Raw genomic sequence first — 4,902 nt, forward strand, 5'->3', positions numbered from 1 at the left:
AGGAAGGAAGGAGAGCAGGAGATAGAGCCGGCGTTCTCAGATGCTCCCTCGGCTCCCACGACAACCACTACCCAGGCCAGAATGGAGATTAGCAGAGTTCCCATGAGTGTTTTATCACGTTCATGGTAGGTCGGTATTACAAGACACCTTCGCTTCACACATCAGCTATATCTAAAGGTCAACGAATGCATGAATCGGGTTCTAATGAGTGTTTTTTTAGGTTCATGCTACTGAAGAAGGTTCGGTTCGGTTCGGTTCGGTTTGGTTTGGTTTGGTTTGGTTTGGTTTGGTTTGGTTTGGTTTGGTTTGGTTCGGTTCGGATCGGTTCGGTTCGGTCCGGTTCGGGCCGGTTCGGCCTCTCCTCCGCGTCAAGATTGTCGATAATGCTGATGATGATGGTGATGTTGATGGTGGTGATGCCTATAAGAGCCTTGGTGACCTTGATTCCCTGGAGGCTGTGAGAATAGGCCTAAGGGGATTGATCTGTGTGTGTGTGTGTGTGTGTGTGTGTGTGTGTGTGTGTGTGTGTGTGTGTGTGTGTGTGTGTGAAAGGATGTGGCTTGTTTTTCTGTTTTTTTAATTTTTTTCGTGAGTCACTTTTTTTTTTCCTGACTAAACGTTATAAATTTTTCCTTCTTGTATATTTTTAGCGCTTTAGAATTCATCACTATTATTATCATTACTACTATTACTACTACTACTACTACTACTACTACTACTACTACTAGCCTACTGTCTGACTATAATCACTCCTCCTCCTCCTCCTCTTCCTACTACTACTACTACTACTACTACTACTACTACCACCAGTACCATTAACAAACATCACATATCTTTACAAGCTCACAACAACGGATGTGGACGCAACGTTGAAACAAGGACAGAAAAGCAGGTTAAATCCCCCCAAAAATCCCCATGACGGTTCCTGCCCCCCCCCCCCCCCTCCCGTTATCTTGCGCCAGGATTCCCCATAAGACGCCCAAATCCACGCTATCAGAGCTTACGTAAGGAGGGGGATTGGACATGTCGCGCCGGGGGATCGAGATGGTGGCAGGTTTGAGGGGGGGAAGGGGGGGGAGAGGGGGGTGAGGGATTATGTGTTTCTTCAGCCCCCGATATTAAGTTTTGGGTGGTGTGAAGGTGTTATATAAATGATTTTTCTTTTATGGTTTTGGTGAGAAACTGTAAAGATCGTTTTATAAGTTATTTTACCACGCAAGAACACATATTTGACAAGTCTTTCCTAGGAGTTGTGGGCATTTCCATGGGTAGTTCCACCGCCCAAGAACACATATTTGACAAGTCTTTCCTAGGAGTCGTGGGCATTTCCATGGGTAGTTTCACCGCCCAAGAACACATATTTGACAAGACTTTCCTAGGAGTCGTGGGCATTTCCATGGGTAGTTTCACCGCCCAAGAACACATATTTGACAAGACTTTCCTAGGAGTCGTGGGCATTTCCATGGGTAGTTTCACCGCCCAAGAACACATATTTCACAAGACTTTCCTAGGAGTCGTGGGCATTTCCAGGGGTAGTTTCACCGCCCAAGAACACATATTTGACAAGACTTTCCTAGGAGTCGTGGGCATTTCCAGGGGTAGTTTTATGACCCTGGTGGTAGTGTGACCCTTCTTCTGTACCGTGAACTTAAAGAAACACTCATTAGAACCCGACTGACCCCCTTCTTTGCCCTTTAGAAATAGCCGATGTGAGAAGCCGAAGTGTCTTTTAAGGGTTTTAAGGGTTTTATAATTTTTCTATCATTTTTCTTTTACGATTTTGATGTGAAAGCGTCAATCTCCTTAATCCAGGTATCTCGAAATTTGTCAAAAAAAAAAAAAAAAAAGCTAAAACTGTTGGAATCTACGAACTTGATTTTACGAACATTTCTCTATCATTTGTGTTTTTTCTTTAAGATTTGGGTGTGAGAGCGTCAATCTTTTCAATCCAGGTGTCTCTAAATTGGTCATAGAAACTAAAACTGTTGGAATCTAAGAATTTATGACTAGGCGTAAAAGGGGTATAATTTTTTCCATCATTTTTATTTTATTTTTACGATCTGGATGTGAAGAAAGCGTCAATGTCCTTAATCCTGATGTTTCAAAATTCGCCCAAAAAACTGTTGAAATCTGAGAACTTATAATAAATCACACTCAGAGGTATTTTTTTCCTATAATTAATCGCCTTTATAATCATCATCTTCATCTTACTTATATCCTCTAATTTATCCCCTTTCGAAATCTGTAAAAAAAAAAAAAAAAAAAAAAAAAAAAGTTGAAATCTGAGAACTTTTAATTAAATCACGTTCAGAGTTTTTTTTTTTTCCTATAATTAATCGCCTTTGTAATCATCATCTTCATCTTACTTATATCCTCTACTTCATTCCCTTTCGAAATCTGTAAAAAAAAAAAGTTGAAATCTTAGAACTTATAACTAAATTACGCTAAGGGGTATTTTTTCCTATAATTAATCGCCTTTGCAATCATCATCTTCATCTTACTTATATCCTCTATTTCTCTCTCTTTCGAAATCTGTAAAAAAAATGGTTGAAATCTTAAAACTTACAACTAAATCACACTCAGAGGTATTTTTTTCCTATACTTAATCGCCTTTGTAACCATCATCTTCATCTTACTTATATCCTCTATTTCTCTCTCTTTCGAAATCTGTAAAAAAAAAAAAAAAGTTGAAATCTTAGAACTTATCACCAAATCACGTTCAGAGGTATTTTTTCCTATACTTAATCGCCTTTGTAACCATCATCTTCATCTTACTTATATCCTCTATTTCTCTCTCTTTCGAAATCTGTAAAAAAAAAAAAAAAGTTGGAATCTTAGAACTTATCACCAAATCACGTTCAGAGGTATTTTTTTCCTATACTTAATCGCCTTTGTAACCATCATCTTCATCTTACTTATATCCTCTACTTCATTCCCTTTCGAAATCTGTAAAAAAAAAAAAAGGTTGAAATCTTAGAACTTATCACCAAATCACGTTCAGAGGTATTTTTTTTCCTATACTTAATCGCCTTTGTAACCATCATCTTCATCTTACTTATATCCTCTACTTCATTCCTTTCGAAATCAGTAAAAAAAAAAAATATATATGTTCGAATCTAAGACCTTAAACGCAATTAGGCTCAGCGGTAATTATCTGAAGTATTAATCATCGTTTTAATCACCGTCTTCATCATACTGAAATATCCTCCACTTCTCTCTTTCTTTCTTTCTCTCTGTCTGGTGTTGGTGTGTTTGTAATTCTCTTTCGGCAAATGCTAGAACTCTGTCTCTCCACCTGGTTCTTTGTCGGTTCTGATTTCTTATAGTTTGGGGGATCGCCACTCTGTTACTTTGGTTGTCTGGTTGTCTATTTCAACACCCCAAACCACGTCACGGTACGGTCATCAGCCTGAAATTGAGCTCTCTTTCGGCCACCTCTTTTGGTTCTTTTTTTTGTAGGGGCAGCGAGTAGCGGGCTTTTTTAAATTATTGTTTCCTTTTTTTGTGCCCTTGAGCTGTCTCCTTTGTTGTAAGAAAAGAAAAAGTATACTCGTTACCTCAACACCCCGGTACCGTCATCACACAAACATCTAACATCATGGTAGTCTTTATCCCAACACTCAAAACCACGGTAGTCATCACCCAAACACCTAATATCATGGTACAGTCATCACCCCAACACCACGGTACACTCATAAGCTCAATACCCAACATCCCAACACCCCAACATCCAACACCCCGACACATGTTGCCCCATCACCTCAATACACCCATCACGCCCAACACCCAACACCCAGGTCCTGTGCTCATCACCCCGGCACCCTTCCCATGGCCAAATCTTTCAGTGTCTGAGTATCATTATTCCAGACATCGATGGTCTTTTCGACTGCTGTCATTTTTGTAGGTGTGTGGTGCGGGCTTTCTTCTTTGGCTTTCTAGACTCCTCTTAGCACATGTTCCCTTTAAGCATCCCTGCGATCTAGCACCTCTGGCAAGCCCGCTCCGAGCCCAGGCACTGCGACGCCCAGGCCCAGACAGCCCTGCCTCCAGACGGCCAGACAGCCGCGGCCCTGCCCCCCACGCCCCGCGGCACCTCGACCTGGTTCCCAAACCGGCCGTGTCCAATCCCACGCGGCTTCCGCCTAATCTATCGGTACAGCCGTTTTAATGTAACAATTTAGTTTTATTTCGACCACAATGGCAGCGAAATGGATCCCCCCAATGAGGCGCGGATCCCCCACAATGGGGCCGCGCCCCCCCAGGCACTGAGGGTGGGTGTCACGTCCAGGCCGGGGGTGGGTGGGAAGCGCAGGCAGGCAAGACCTGCAGAGGTGTATGGACTCGGCGGTGGCAACGCGGGCTTGTCTGACCTGCTCTCTCATATATATATATATATATATATATATATATATATATATATATATATATATATATATATATATATATATATCTATCTATCTACCTATAAAACCATCCATACATATGTATCGTGCAATGGTGAGGCCCCGGGTGCTGCGTCCCGCCACGAGGGGCGGGGTGCGCGGGAAGCCCCTCAAATGGAGGTTACGGGGGCAGGGAGCGTCAGGCGCCCCGAGCAGCGCCGTCAGCGGGCCGACATGCGGAGGCAGACATTTAATAAGGCTCGTGCCGCTGTTTGATGAGGCCACGACCGGGCTGTCGCAAGGCTCCGGAGCCGGCAGCCGCCCGGCGCGCCGCCCCCCCTGCCCGCAGAGGGCCGCGCCTGCGCCCTGCCCAAGCCTCCCAACTCTACCCTTTCTCGAACTTTTTTTTTTTTTTTATGGGCGTTTTGCAGCACGCGGCCGCCGGCGCGTGATAAGTGATGGACCATTGAGATAATGTCACGTGTGACGGACTCACGGGCGGCGGCTCTTTGCTGCTCAT

The sequence above is a fragment of the Eriocheir sinensis genome, chromosome 67 (assembly GCF_024679095.1).
Source record: "Eriocheir sinensis breed Jianghai 21 chromosome 67, ASM2467909v1, whole genome shotgun sequence".
In the NCBI taxonomy this organism is placed as follows: Eukaryota; Metazoa; Arthropoda; class Malacostraca; order Decapoda; family Varunidae; genus Eriocheir; species Eriocheir sinensis.